Source organism: Coffea arabica, chromosome 1c (genome assembly GCF_036785885.1).
Source record: "Coffea arabica cultivar ET-39 chromosome 1c, Coffea Arabica ET-39 HiFi, whole genome shotgun sequence".
Classification (NCBI taxonomy): Eukaryota; Viridiplantae; Streptophyta; class Magnoliopsida; order Gentianales; family Rubiaceae; genus Coffea; species Coffea arabica.
The window spans coordinates 10,936,462-10,953,418 of record NC_092310.1 but is presented as its reverse complement, the minus strand read 5'-3'; positions in this window follow the sequence as shown (position 1 = coordinate 10,953,418).

The window sequence follows — 16,957 nt, the reverse complement described above, 5'->3', positions numbered from 1 at the left end:
GAATTTGTAACCTAAAAAATTAATTCACATTTGAATGGGTTATAAAGACTCAATTTGATCAAATAATTCTTTTGTAACTCTTATTCAAATAATTATACAATAACTCCATTCAAAATGCAATTTAACTCCCATAATTATAATTCCGATAACTCATCAATAAATTCTATCGTAACTCCTTGTAAAGATTTAGCCAAAAACTAATTAAGATTTTATTAAAATACACTAATAGAAACTTCATAGTTGCTTAAAATTCTCCAAGTGCTTCCAAATTACAACTCTTAACTCTAGTATAAATGATTGACACCACATGCCTAAGAGGTCTGCTATTACACATATTTGTTTTTGTTCTAATTACATAGTTATTTTCAAGGTTAAGAAATTACATCTAATCAGTTGTCTTGTATATGACCCAAAATCCATTCTTAGCAAAAGCATTACGAAATATATGACCAACATATCAAACAATTAATAAAAATGACCAATAACCTATCATTGAATTGTTAAAGAGGAAAAACAAAACCTTATAGGCTGTATATCAGGCATTTATGCACGTTAAGTAATCAGATGATAAGAATTTCACTTTATATATATATATATATATATCAAAGTGAACATTTTATTACTGAACTTGCTAGAAATCATATAGCATATATATATATATATTTGACAAATTAGGAGTTGAATTTCAAAAAGTCTAAAGCAAATTGCTAGAATTAGCATAATGCACAAAAGCATGTGTAATTGTTTGATTTGGTTGGTGTCCATCTTATACAAATTTTACTTAGATCTAACAAGGAAACTCATATATGATCAATTATTGTACCTATGATAGAAAAATCATAATCTATGTCGTATGCTAGAGCTGGAAACCAAAGATGCATCTCCCTAAATGATGAAGCTTTTCAAAAGAAATAGTTTCTCTGGGAGCAGTAGCTTCAACTACTTGCTGTCAAGTTTTTTATTTGAAGAAGTTGAGAGAGATAACAAACATTTGTTATCCGAATGTGTTGTGAAAATCTCAAATATATAAACATACGGTGGCAGAGGAAGGCACTAGGAGCCAACCGCCCAATAAGCTGTCAAAATTTGTTTCCATTCATGTTAAGTTTTGGAAGTCTTACAAAAATCCTCACTTTCCCTTATAATTTGGATAAAATTCCATTGTGTGAGAACCCGAAAAATTTCTTATTTTTATCGAGTATTATTGGTTTATTTAAATATTTATTCACCTGTTTTCTCCAAATAATTTATTTCAACCATTTTAAGTCCATTCATATGGAACAATGTCTTCCTTATGTTTTTAAAGCGTCCCGTAAGCAAATTTAATTTTCGAAGGTTCATTTAAGTGAGAAATAATGAGTACATGTGTTTCAAGGTGATATTCTATTCGAGAGTGCATTTACCTTGGGGAGTTAAAAATGATCAATAATAGATTAAGAAAGGTTAATTGAGAAATTAAAGGTGAATGAGTTCTAAGTAAGTGTATACCGCTTGCGATAATTTTTCGAAAGACGCGCTGATACAAATTTATTGGAGATTTGAGGAAGTAATACAAAACTCATGTGAAAACTCACAAAATTTATCTATTTTAAACTCCTAATTCAAACTCATTTAATTATTCATTTGACCAATTGCCCTGAATATTATTTTCTAACCTCTTTAGACCTAAATACAAGGAACTATAGCTTCATTATATTTTTAAAGTGACTTGTTTCAAAAATTAATTTTTGGAAACTAGTTAGCGAAAATAGTGAAAAAATGTTTGGAAATTTTAATCGATTCGAGAATACAATAAGCCTGAAAAAATTAGAGGCTTGCACAATGGTTTTATAATAGGTATTTTTATGCTTAAGTACTCAAGTAATAGTTATTAGTACTATCGTTATAAAAATTTCTTGAAGGGTTCGCTTTATCGCGCTTAAATTGGAAATACGCGTTTTAACACGCGCGATTTAATTGAGGGACTTTAGAGCATTATTTTTGGACAATTAAGAGTAAATAATCTTTATATGAATATAAGTGCATTAAAGGTTTAGTGCACTAGTGAAATAAACTCAAAAGGAGTCGAACACAAAATGCGCTCGTACACGCGCGAAGAAGAGTTGACTTTTGACAAACACATGGGCCACACATTAAAGCTTCTCTTGGAAGCCACTTTTGGACAAACACTCTCTCTCTTCTCTCTCATTTGGCCGCCATCAAGCTTGGAAAAACAGCCAAGAGTTCTTCAACTTTCATCTCCAATTCCTCACCAAAACTTGCACTATTTTGCACCAAAATTTAACTACACTTAACTTATTACTTGAAGATCATATTAAGCTACAAAAAGGGGGAGCTTTTCACAATTTTCTTGGCCAAGGAGAGGACCGAAAATTCTGTTCTTGCACACCAAGTGAAGTAAGTAACGATCAACCCTTCAAATCTTGCTTTAGGGATATAGTGGTGTATATTTAAACTCATGCATGCTTCTGGGTAGCTTGTTTATGTTGAAAAAATTGTTATGTAGGCTCTATGAACTCCTACTTTGGTTGGATGAACTGACTTGGTGATTGATGATGAAAATAATGTTGGTTTAGTGCTTATATTAGTGGTATAATGTTGGGTTGTTGATAAAAACTCAAGGATGGTGCAATAACCAAAAGTGACCATTTTGCCCCTGCTTTGTTCGAACACTTTGGTGCGAAATTTTGAGATTCTAATGGCTTGTTTATGTTGTTTACATGTTATATTAAGTGTGTAAAAAGTTTCATTGAAAAATAACTTGATTTGGTCACCCAAATGTTGGAATTTCGGAAACTTAGAAATCTGGAAATGGTTCCCGTCACTGTCAAGGCAGTCATCTTGTTTTGGTCATAACATTGTACTTCGATGTCGAAATTGAGGGACATTTGTGGCACTGGAAACTAGATATTCCCAGCTTTCTATTGGCATAAAATGCACGTCCTGATTCTACTTGTGTGAGTCAAACCATTCGTTTGAAGTTTGCTGTCCTGTTTCGTTAGTTCACTATAGGGCAGAACATGAACTACAAATTGATGCTCAAAGTAAGCTAGTTGTGGATGGATTTTGAAAATGGTTTCTTCTGAGAAATTGTAACTTTATGAACGTGTTTTCCAACGCCACCAACCACGTCCAATTCTGAGTTGAATTGAGTGATTTGTGGCTGTATTTCGAAACTGACTTCTTGAAGGAAAACTCTCATTTTGGGCAGAATTGTTACTAAACTCGATTGAGACTTGTTAATTCGAGATTCTTGGTGTTAATCACCCAAAATTGTGTTTTGGGATACCTCTTAGACATTGTCTATGTAAATGGACCGTGTTTGAGGAACTTTGTAAGCCAAACGTTTTGTAAACGGAAAACGAGACTCACAAGGCAGATTTGCCTTAAAATTTTTGGAACTTGGGTGATTTGGTTAATCAACTTTCCGTGCTTATTTATCCATGAAATTTGGTATAAAAATAGTCCTTATATGGTAGTATTATACCGCTAATTTTGGTGCTATTCCGAGGCCGTTTCATTGCTCAACTGAATTTTCAAAGTTTATGACTTGATTTTGGAAAACCCTTGTTTAACAAGAAAATTTGGGTAACTTTGAACTACCATATCTTGGTGCTCAAAACTTCAATTCTCGTTCCGATTGTTCTATTTTAAACTTTGATTGCAACTCTAGTCGAGTTTCAAATTTGGGAGACCAGTTCCAATTCTGTGGATTTTGCCGAATTTCCAAATTTGGCGAAAAATCAACTCCGAAACTGCCTCGATAGTCTATAACAGAAACTTTGAGCCATATTTTGAATATCTTCTATTTGAAATCATGGAAAATTGTCTTCTAAAAACTTTTAGTACTTTGAAAGATATTTCCAATGGTACCAAGTTTTCCAATTTTGGACTTGTAGAGAGTGATATACGATTTTTCAAAGTGAGTGCACCAAATCTAGAAAATTCATAACTTAAAGGAAATGGAGTTTTTCCAAACTCTCTCTTTTCCTGTGATATCACTTGATCGTTTTATACTCGATTTCAAAGATGAAAATCAGATCTAGCTTGTGTTTTAAAACCTTACTTTTGAGTCTCAATTTACGAATAATTAAGTCTCATTTTCGTGAAATTTTCTGAGATCGCACAAATGTGCAATCTTTCTTAATAATTGGGGTTTATAAGTGATTGTTCATTACTAATTGTTCAGGCTCGCACAAGGACCCTCAAGAGGATCCCACGGTGGACGCTTGAACTTCAAGTGCCCTTTTCTTCCTCATTACTTATATTGGCGATTGTCAAGTGTATGTAAACTTGCTACATGCTTAACTGCTATTAATGATTGAAGATTTTGAAAATAGAGTCGAGTGTGTACTTTACCGCACTCGTTCTCATTAGAAATGTTATTTAAGGATTGAAATGCATTGAATGAAATGAATGATTGAAATGTATTGAATGAATGAATGAAATGTAATGGTATGATATTGCTGCATACGTCGCTGGAGTGAATTTCTTCGACTTATAAATGTTAATTGGGGGACGCCCAAACTCATAGGCAAACCTTGGACTCGAGCTGGTATGAGTTTGGTCGGGAATCTTGGCGAGTCATGAGAATTACATGATAAATTTGATCTATTGGAGAGATCTTGCTTAGCATACTCATTGAAGTATCGCCTTATAAATGATGTTCGGGGCCGGTGGGAGTATGTACGGTGGATGGATGGAAGTAAATGGTGATCTGCGGATTGGAAATACCAATCCGGTTGACGGAGTGTCATCGCGGGAAAGTATACGAATGACCTTGGCAAAGCAAGTGGAACTTAGTTCCTGAAAGCTACCATATCCTTGAATTGTTTCTGTTTACTTCTTATTGGAATTATCAATTAACCTGTTATTTGGGTTTGTTACTTGGACTATGTACTTGCATGTGTGTTCTTGGCCTCACGAGCGTTTTACTCACCCTGTAGATTTGTTTTCCTTAACAGGATTTGAGTTTGGAATGAGGTTCGGAGAAAATTCTCTTTTGTGTACTCTTATAATAGGGTTTCAACTCTTTTGTCTAGACTTTTGACTATTATATATTTTGGACTATATTATAGAATTTCGATGTAAGGATTGGATGATTGTTATATATCATTAAACTTGAACGCTTCCGCACTAATTGTATTTATATTATCTGGTTGTTGACTTCTAGTACCGCTATAACCTTGAATAGAAATTGCTCGAGTCCTGGCAAAAGTTAGGCAGGTGTTCTGCGGATACCCTTTAGTTCGCCTTAGGGAGAAATGGGGGCGTCACAGTTGGTATCAGAACTTAAACTTCAGATCTTTGTAGTGTATCCTAGGTTTAATAGTTTAAAATGCCGGATTGTGGAACTGGTTGAAAAGTTAAGTGACCACTAGTTGGAATGAAAATTAGAACCTAGGTTCGAATTAATGGACGATTGGGGTTCTCGATCTTGTAAGGGACATGTGGGATAGTATGAGATGATCAAATCCAGTATATTTAGTATATTTGGTCCCATTTAAGTTTTTAATTTTAATTGTAAATTACAGAAGGTAACGGTGGCATTGAACCGTCTTGGGAACGCATTATCGTGACCATGGCCGTGAAGGGTCTAGAGGAGGGCTCGTTGGAGGTATCATCCAACTCGCCGAACTAGGATTTCATATGATTTTCAAAGGATTTACTCGTACCCAAATAATGGAGTGTTTGTAGTAGCCGATCATCGGAAGTGGCTATCCGAGGGAAATAGGTGATTCGAGGGGATAATCGAGAATTGAGGGCAATTGTGGATGTCTAGACTACTAGAATTCCTGAAGTGGAGATTGAAATACTTAAGGAGCAAGGAAGACAAAGGCTTCTTGTGAGAAGTTTTAAAAAACTAAGAATCGACTTGTTGGGGTAGTGTCCGAAATTAAAGACACGATGGATAAGTCGATGGCGGGGTGTATTACCCTGGTTGAACAAGTGGAGAATGACAAGATATTTGATAAGAGACTTGAGATCTAAAACTCCTAGTGCTGGAAATAAAAATGATCCTACGGATGTAATTAAGACTTTTGGCTCCGCCAATCACTGAGATAGTGATTTAAACTATTTTAAAAGTTTTTGCCAAAGATAGACAGGGTGGCGCTCGCTTAGAGGCCATTGGATTTTGTATCTTGTTTTACTATGTTTCCTATCTTTTGAGACAATTAAACGTTATTTATGACATGCTTGACTTTACTGCTTCATGATTTCAAATCCATGATTGGGTTGTACCCATTTGCGATTATTTCGGTGTCTTCCCTTTTGATTCTTGTATTTGTTTGGCGTGATAAAGGTATCACTTTTCAAACTCTATTTATGTGCACTTACTTTATGTCATGCCTTTAAACATGTTAAATTTATGGGTGGCTAAAAGAGTGAAAAAGGATCGAGAGCGAGGGGTTAAGCAACCCCAAGTTCAAAGGGACGATTATAGAGTGACCGCTGGACTGAACCAAAACCCTAGCAATGAAGGAAAATAATCGCGTAGTTATTACTATTAACCAGAAGATTGATGCCCTAGCACGATTAGTGAAGCACTAAAGCTCTAAACCAATCAACCAACCTAAAAATCAAGAAAGGTGTGAAAAATTGAACAATTCTTGAAGTTCATCCATCTAAATTCATGGAAAACCTAATCTCGAAATAGTGAGATTAATTTGAGAGGATACAATAAGGCACTAGTGAGAACAAGAGGTTACAATTTCTTCTCGAATGACCTTGTAGATAAGTATTGAAGAGTGAATTGAGACATGAAATCTTTATATTAAGGAATAAAGTTCCCTTACCTTGTTGAGATTGTACTTACTGATAGTAATCTCATAGAGATTTAAAAGCTCGCCTGTGTTAAGTAGAGAATGGTTAAGGTTTGTATTCCGAGGTAACCTATAAGCAAAAGAATGAAAGAATATTATGGCTCGGGTTTCCATTATGAATAGCTACTTATTTGATCCTTTGATTTACCTGGCAGGCTAGCATTTGACTTGAACCAACTGATAAGATGACAAATTTGGAAGAAATGCGTAAGGAAGTGGACCTCCTTCAAAAGGAGGTAGAGTATCAAAAGAAGTTGGCTGACTACTGGGAAGAGCAGTGGAAACAAGAATATGCTGAGAAAATTGAGTTGCTATATAAGAACGTAGAACTGGAAATAAAATACAAAGAAACTTCTCAAACTGGTCAGGCCATGACTTCTCGTGCGACTTGTGGATACTGTGGTAAGCCTAACCACACGGAGAATGAATGTTGGGAGAAATCGAGAAAGTGCTTGTATTGTGGTAGCACCGAACATCAGATTTCAAGTTGTCTCAATGCCCCTAACAAAAGAAAGAAATACTCAGCAGCCAATTAGATTCACCCAAAGCAATCGAATGCCAGATGAAAATAATTAGTACTAATGGTTATGCAAGGGGTTCTAGTAGTGAAAGTTTTACGAGTGAGGATGTTTTGATTATATTGAGGGATAGGGGTTATAGTTTATCATAGACTAGACTAGTACTTTTGGAAATTTAATCTTTTGAAAAGGGAAAAAGTCTTTTGTTGTTTTGCATCTTGGCAATTTGGCACGTTTTGTTACTATCTTGTTGTTTCTCTTTTTCTTTTGAAATGATTTGATAAATCTCTTCCAACTTGATGTACCTATTATGATCTTTATGACATATGAAACTTTACACCGCTTTTGATTGGTTTTACGACTTACATGTATGTTCAAATCTTGCCCCCACACTTTTAGATTAATAATAAGACATGAACGGTGTTAGACGCAGTCGAGATTGGCTTGAGAATATAGACCACCCTGAGGTCTTGGAGGCGACCAGAGATCGTGACCAAATCGAGGGTTTGGTGTTGAAGTGGGGATCCAATGTTTAATTGCCAATTTGATATATTAATATGGTGAGACTTGGGTTAGTGAAAGAAAATCTTTGGTAGATTTGATGAGCATAATGATTTAGAGATCGGATATTACATTTGGAATGGAAGCTTGAGACTATATATATATATATATATATATATATATATAGATTATCGAGACTTGAACGATGTGACCATTAAGAACAAATACTTCATTGTCTCACATAGCCGGAGATTTTGACCAATGGCAAGGAGCTGTGATATTATATTCAAGTTGAATTTAAAGCAGAGCTATTACCAGTTGAGAATCCTAGAAACTGATGTGTTTAAAATCACTTCCAATTCAAGATACGGACACTTTGAACTTTCCATTACGCCGTTGGGTTGACCAATGCACTAGCAGCAATTATGACCTGGATGCATCGGGGTTTTAAATCGTAATTAGATTAATCTGTGGTGGCATTTATTGATGATATAGGGGTATACTCTAAGGTTTGAGGAGATCATGAAAGATAGTTGATGATGTTTTATAAACCCCAAAAATGCACTAACTTTCGTTAAATTCGATAAATGTAGGTTCGATTAGAGGAAAATAGCCTTTCTAGATTATACAATATCTAAAGAAGGAATTGTTATTGATTCAGCTACAGTGGAAGTTGTTTAAGAGGAAATGACTAGAAAATCCTACCGAAATTTGGAGTTCTTGGTGGTAGTCAAACCTTTCCTTTAGTTTGATCAAGGAATTTTCTAAGAGTGTAAGACTTGACAAGTTATTTGGGATTTTAAATGTGAAGAAGAATTTTAAAAGTGAAAGGTGCTTGACCGATGCACTTGTGTTAGTCCTATCGAGCGGAAGATGTAGTTTTGTGATTTATCCAAATGCTATAAAGGATGGATTAGAATGTATACTAACGATACATGGTGAGGCGATTGTGTATGTCTCTAGAAAGTTAAAAAATCACGACAGAAAATAGCCAACTCATGATTTGACGTTAGTGACGGTAATAGTAGCATTAAAAGTGAAGACGTTACTTAGGTGAGGTAGGCATAAGGCCGATTATGTTGCCCTATGATCTGAGAATTAAAATGGCTAATGAAGAAAATCAAGTTTTGATTACTAGTTGAATGAATAGAAATTGTGAAGTATAAGTTGGAAAACGTAAGTTAGTGATTGGCCTGATAGGCTTGACCATGAAGAGATTGATTTGTAAGTGAATTTCGAGGGCGAAATTCTTTTTAAGGAGGGGAGGATGTGAGGACCCGAAAAATTTCTTATTTTTATCGAGTATTATTGGTTTATTTAAATATTTATTCACCCGTTTTTTTCAAATAATTTATTTCAACCATTCTAAGTCCATTCATATGTAACAATATCTTCATATGTAACAATACATGTGTTTCAAGGTGATATTCTATTCGAGAGTGCATTTATCTTGGGGAGTTAAGAATGATCAATAGTATATTAAGAAAGGTTAATTGAGAAATTAAAGGTGAATGAGTTCTAAGTAAGTGTATACTGCTTGCGCGTCGATAATTTTTCGAAAAATGCGCTGATACAAATTTATTGGAGATTTGAGGAAATAATACAAGATTCATGTGAAAACTCACAAAATTCATCTATTTTAAACTCCTAATTCAAGCTCATTTAATTATTTATTTGATCAATTGCTCTGAATATTATTTTCTAACCTCTTTAGACCTAAATACATGGAACTATAGTTTCATTATATTTTTAAAGTGACTTGTTTCAAAAATTAATTTTTGGAAGCTCGTTAGTGAAAATAGTGAAAAAATATTTGGAAATTTTAATCGATTCGAGGATACAATAAACTTGAAAAAATTAGAGGCTTGCACAATGATTTTAAAATAGGTATTTTTATGCTTAAATATTCAAGTGATAGTTATTAGTACTATCGTTATAAGAATTTTTTGAAGGGTTCGCTTTATCGCGCTTAAATTAGAAATACGCATTTTAACACGCGCGATTTAATTGAGGGACTTTAGACCCTTACTTTGAGACAATTAAGAGTAAATAATCTTTATATGAATATAAGTGCATTAAAGGTTTAGTGCACTAGTGAAATAAACTCGAGAGGAATTGAGCACAAAACGCGCGCATACACACGCGAAAAAGAGTTGACTTTTGGACAAACACATGGGCCACACATTAAAGCTTCTCTTGGAAGCTACTTTTGGACAAACACTCTCTCTCTTCTCTCTCATTTGGCCGGCCATCAAGCTTGGAAAAACAGCCAAGAGTTCTTCAACTTTCATCTCCAATTCCTCACCAAAACTTGCACTATTTTGCACCAAAATTTAACTACACTTAACTTATTACTTGAAGATCATATTAAGCTACAAAAAGGGGGAGCTTTTCACAATTTTCTTGGCCAAGGAGAGGACCGAAAATTCTGTTCTTGCACACCAAGTGAAGTAAGTAACGATCAACCCTTCAAATCTTACTTTAGGGATGTAGTAGTGTACATTTAAACTCATGCATGGTTATGGGTAACTTGTTTATGTTGAAAAAATTGTTGTGTGGGCTCTATGAGTTCCCACTTTGGTTGGATGAACTGACTTGGTGATTGATGATGAAATTAATATTGGTTTAGTGCTTATATTAGTGGTATAATGTTGGGTTGTTGATAAAAACTCAAGGATGGTGCAATAACCAAAAGTGATCATTTTGCCCCTGCTTTGTTCGAGCACTTTGGTGCGAAATTTTGAGGTTCTAATGGTTTGTTTATGTTGTTCACTTGTTATATTGAGTGTGTAAAAAGTTTCATTGAAAAATAACTTGATTTGGTCACCCAAATGTTGGAATTTCGGAAGCTTAGAAATCTGGAAATGGTTCCCGTCACTGCCCAGGCAGTCATCTTGCTTCGGTCGTAACTTTTTACTCCGCTGTCAAAATCAAGTACCGTTTGTGGACTGGAAACTAGACATTCCTAACTTTTTATTTGTATAAAATACACATCCTGGTTCCACTTGTGTGAGCCAAACCATTCGTTTGAAGTTTGCTGTCCCGTTTCGTTGGTTCACTACAGGGTAGAACATGAACTACAACTTGATGCTCAAATGTGAGTTAGTTGTGGATAGATTTTGAAAATGGTTTCTTCTGAGAAATTGTAGCTTTATGAACGTGTTTTCCAACGCCACCAACCACGTCTAATTCTGAGTTGAATTGAGTGATTTGTGGCCGTATTTCAAAACTGACTTCTTGAAGGAGAACTCTCCTTTTGGGCAGAATTGTTACTAATCTCGATTGAGACTTGTTAATTCGAGATTCTTGCTGTTAATCACCCAAAATTGTGTTTTGGAATACCTCTTAGACATTATCTATGCAAATGGACTGCGTTTGAGGAACTTTGTAAGCCAAACGTTTTATAAACGGAAAATGAGACTCACAAGGCATATTTGCCTTGGAATTTTTGGAACTTGAGTGATTTAATTAATCAACTTCCCATGCTTATTTACCCATGAAATTTGGCAGAAAAATAGTCCTTATATGGTAGTATTATACTACTAATTTTGGTACTATTTCGAGGCCGTTTCATTGCTCAACTGAATTTCCAAAATTCATGACTTGATTTTGGAAAACCCTTGTTAAACAAGGAAATTTGGGTAATTTTGAACTACCATATCTTTCTGCTCAAAACTTCAATTCTCATTCTGCTTGTTTCATTTTAAACTTTGATTGCAACTCTAGTTGAGTTTCAAATTTGGGAGGCTAGTTCCAATTCTGTGGATTTTGCCGAATTTCCAAAGTTGGAAAAAAATCAACCCCGAAACTGCCTCGATAGTCTAGAACAGAAACTTTGAGCCGAATTTTGAATATCTTTCGTTTGGAATCATGGAAAATTATCTTCTAAAAACTTTTAGTACTTTGAAAGATGTTTCCAACAGTACCAAGTTTTCCAATTTTGGACTTGTAGAGAGTGAGATACGATTTTTCAAAGTGAGTGCACCAAATCTGGAAAATTCATAATTTAAAGGAAATGGAGTTTTTCTAAACTCTCTTTTCCTGTGATATCACTTGATCGTTTTACACTCGATTTCAAAGATAAAAATCAGATTTCATTTATATTTTATAACCCCACTTTTGAGCCTCGATTTACGAATAATTAAGGTTCATTTTCGTGAAATTTTCTGAGATCGCACAGGTGTGCAATCTTTCTTAATAATTGGGGTTTATAGGTGATTGTTCATTACTAATTGCTCAGGCTTGCACAAGGACTCTCAAGAGGATCCCACGGTGGACGCTTGAATTTCAAGTGCCCTTTTCTTCCTCATTACTTATATTGGTGAGTGTCAAGTGTGTGTAAACTTGTTACATGCTTAACTGCTATTAATGATTGGAGATTTTAAAAATGGAGTCGAGTGTGTACTTTACCGCACTCGTTCTCATTAGAAATGATATTTAAGGATTGAAATGCATTATATGAAATGAATGATTAAAATGTATTGAATGAATGAATGAAATGTAATGGTATGCTATGGCTGCATACGTCATTGGAGTGAATCTTCTCGACTTATAAATGTTAACTGGGGGACGCCCAAACTCATAGGCAAATCTTGGACTCGAGCCGGCATGGGCTTGGTCGGGAATCTTGGCGAGTCATGAGAATTACATGATAAACTTGATCTATTGGAGAGATCTTGCTTGGCATACTCGTTGAACTATCACCTTATAAATGGCGTTCAGGCCTGGTGAGGGTATGTACGGTGGACGGATGGAAGTAAGTGGTGATCTACGGATTGGAAATACCAACCCGATTGACGGAGTGTCATCACGGGAAGGTATACGAATGACCTTGGCAAAGCAAGTAGAATTTAACTCCTGAGAGCTACCATATCCTTGAATTGTTTCTGTTTACATCTTATTGGAATTATCAATTACTTGTACTTTATCAATTGACCTGTTATTTGGGTTTGTTACTTGGACTATGTGCTTGCATGTGTATTCTTGGCCTCACGAGCGTTTTGCTCACCCTGTAGATTTGTTTTCCTTAATAGGATTTGAGCTTGGAATGAGGTTCGGAGGAAATTCTCTTTTGTGTACTCTTGTAATAGGGTTTCAATTCTTTTGTCTAGACTTTTGGCTATTGTATATTTTGGGCTGTATTATGGAATCCCGATGTAAGAATTGGGTGATTGTTATATATCGTTAAGTTTGAACGCTTCCGCACTAATTGTATTTATATTATCTGGTTGTTGACTTCTAGTACCGCTATGAATTTGAACAGAAATTGCTTGAATCCTGGCGAGAGTTGGGCAGGTGTTCCGCGGATATCCTTTGATTCGCCTTAGGGAGAAGTGGGGTCGTCACACATTGCCCCCGGCCCCTTCTTCTAGTTTTAATCTTATAAAAAGTCTAAACTTATACACCTGATAAGATTCTTTATTTGGCGCAACGTATTATTCTACATATTTTTACTTAGCATCTCATGTTAGCCTTTAAAATCTTTATTGTATTAGCAAAAACTCTCTGAATAGTTAAATTGCATTGCATATTTGAATTATTTATTTTACAACTCATCTACCACATATCCATTATTAGGTTCTTAGGTCTGCAGTGTTTTTCATATCATTTATAACTATTAAAACAGTCAATATTTGGGAATTGTCCTCATTGAAAGGCTTAGAGACATCAGATAGTGTATAGTCAGTATACGAATTGGTATTCATGCTGAAGGTGAAATGCAAAAAATGAAATTGTAAAATTTGAAGCATGACTTATAGCCCAAAGTTTTTCACAAAATTCTAGTTTGAATTATGATGAGACATACTCGTATGAAGTAGATGTGATCACATTTAAATATCCAATGGGCCTAGTAGTAGTGCATGAGAAACTTGATAGGTATCTAATGTACATGGTCATCACTGTTTAATTTATATAAAACACTTGATAATGATATCTAAATGAGAATTCTTATAAGGATTCAAAATGTTTGAAGCATGTAAATTAGATTCTCAAGAAATTTAATCTACCAAATTGCAAAAGTCTTTATATGGGTTAAAACAATGTGGATATATGCAATATGATTGTCTTAGTGAATGCTTATTTTGTCTAAAATTTGTTTCAACTCGTAAAGTTTTTATAAATTTCTTACTTTTGCCCACCTAAAATTTGGATAGAATCCCATTAGCCCCTTTCTCGAGTGTTTGTCTAATAAAAAGATTTAGCTTATATGCCATATAAGTTTTTTTTTTCTTAGCATAGCATATGTTATTCTAAATTTTTTTTTAAGGTTAGATGCATTAAATCCCCCTGAATTTTGTCCCAAATTGCATTTTACCTCCTTGAATGTTAAGTAAAAGAAATGTTAAGTAAAAGAAAGGGTAAGTTTTTTTATATACTATCAGTGTATAATTTTTTTTTATACTGAAAAGTTTAGATCATGCCACTTAATATAAATTCAAATTTAAAATTCAAATAATGCACATGTGATATATATCCATTACTGCTAGTGTAAAAATATTACTATATTATGAGTGTATAAAAAATTAATCCTAAAAGAAAATTATAAAATTGTGATAAACATATCAATGGTATTATTAATATGAAATTCAAGGAAATAGTGACACTAGAGAAGTGAAAAAAATAAAAAGGAAACCAAACTAGTGCAAAAGAGAAAGAAAACAAAGGAATGAAACAAAAAAAAAGAAAACAAAATAATATAGAAAGGGTATTTCGGTCCTAAAACATCAAACAAAGGGATAAAGTAACTATTTGGACATCAAACAGATATCGATGTTTATTTCTTAGTTCTTCCTTTTCTTTGATATCATTTCTGGCAATTAAAACTGTCAATATTTGGACATTGCCACAACCAAAATTTTTAGGGTATCAACCACCGAATAATTGTACTAAGCACGTAGCTATAATTGAAGACTTGATCAAGTTTTGCACAAAATGATAAAACTCAGCCATCCGAGTCTAAGAGTTGCAAGACTGGTAGAATTTAATGAATTCCTCCAACATTTGAAACTGCAAGAGCTTCTGTCACATGGAGCCAGGTTACACTTGGCGTAATAGTAGGAGAGGTTTCTATGCTACCTAATGAGAGATTGGAAAGACCATTTGTGAATGAATTTCGAAAATTTACCAATTATGAGGTCTTATCATGTAGAAGATATTGGCATAAGCAGTGCCTTGATGTCAACAATAAGCAGACTATGGACCATATTGAAAATGCCAAGTAGGGCTAATGCTGTTACTCACGTGGTTTCTTATCTTTGTGATCACCTCGATTTCTTTTGCAATGCAAAGAGGAATATTAAAAATCCTTGTCCACATTTTAACCACTTCGAGTTTCAATCAGTGTTAGTACCTAATCTGATATTTGGACCCTTATATTGTACCTCTTCTGAGATTTGAATTCAAGATATTTAAAACAGACTGTTGGTTGATTATTAATCTGAAAAATTAGCTATTATTCGAAACAGACAAAGAAAAAGGAAACAAAAGTCAATCAATACTACTTAGCTCATAATTTAGTGATTGGTTATAGAACTCCACACCTTATACATGATATTACAAGTTCTTTTTTTTAAAAAAAAAAAAAAAGAAAATATTATCATTCATCAAATCTGTACTAATGACAAAAATTGCATCAATCATACATAGATACAAATAAATACTAAGAACAAAATTAGATATTACAGATCTGAAAAGTTAAAAGAGAATATTACACTGCGAAACTTGAAAAATACTTTAAAAAATAAGAAAAATAGAAGAAATTGATTATATGTTTGACGGACTTAAATGTGCTCCAAGGTCCATTTCCACGTGATGGAATGTGGATGCATGGGATCAATAATTGCGGTGGCGTGCATGGGCTGATTATGTTGATTGACGTATCCAACCAAGGACGGAATGTGGACCAGAACTCTCTCATTTTTTACGACTAGTGAAACGGCCTACGCGACGCGTAGGGGATTAATATTTCCCGTGTTAATTATTTTTTGTTGTATGAGTTTATTAGTATACATCTCTGTTATTATTTAATTCATGCGGATCATTAGGAAAATATAGTTTTTGTTAAAAGCTAACTGTTATGAAATATATAGAATGTATGAGGACAATAATACATAAAATGCATGAGGGCACTTGTATAGAATGCATAAGGGTAAATTAGAAAATTGTATAAGGTTATTTTGCATTTAGATCAGGATAATTAGAAAATTGTAAAGTGAATCATTCTGAAAGAGTATTAATCATTGTTGACACAAAAAATAGGGGATCCCAAAAGTCAATTAAGCACTTGAACCATAGAACTTGACATTGTTAAAAATTAATCACCACATGTCACAGTAATAAAACCCATTTTTTAAAGTTACTAAAGCCAACAATAGTTTATTAATTGTTTCCTCAATAATTGTGCATTTACAGAACACTTAACAATTTTATTTCATGTCAAGCCAACAATAATTTATTAATTGTTTCCTCAATAATTGTGCATTTACAGAACATTTAACAATTTTATTTCATGTCACAGTAATAAAAGCCATTTTTAAAGTCACTAAAGCAAACAATAATTTATCAATTATTTCCTAGGTAATTTTACATTTCCAAAATACTTCAAAAGCAAATAATTAATCACAAAAAACCAACTTTCATAGGTTTCACTTTTTACACCACCAATTACGAATTCAGTCAACATGTTCGAAAAATGCACCAAAACTATATCAGCTATTAACAAACAAACAGATTAATTGACGAAAATATCCCTGACATCCAATAACAATTACAGGATAATCGCTTGACAAAAAACACTGTTCATAGGGCAACTTTCCCTTTTCTATTGTTAGATATGTATATCTCTATTACTCACTAAGTTCAATAAATACAGGCCTATTTCTTTTTCCATTAATATTATATCATTATTCCACAGTAAAAGACATGCATTATTACATTATTTTTCAAATTTAGAGTACTTTAATTTTCAAATGTAAGAAATAATCTAATTAATGTTACATGTTTAAATAAATAATAAAAAAGATTAGCACACAACATTGCTTTTCAATTTACAACAATTTAGAGCCATTAGAAAAAACAAATATGCTAAAAATTTTATAATAATTATATATACAC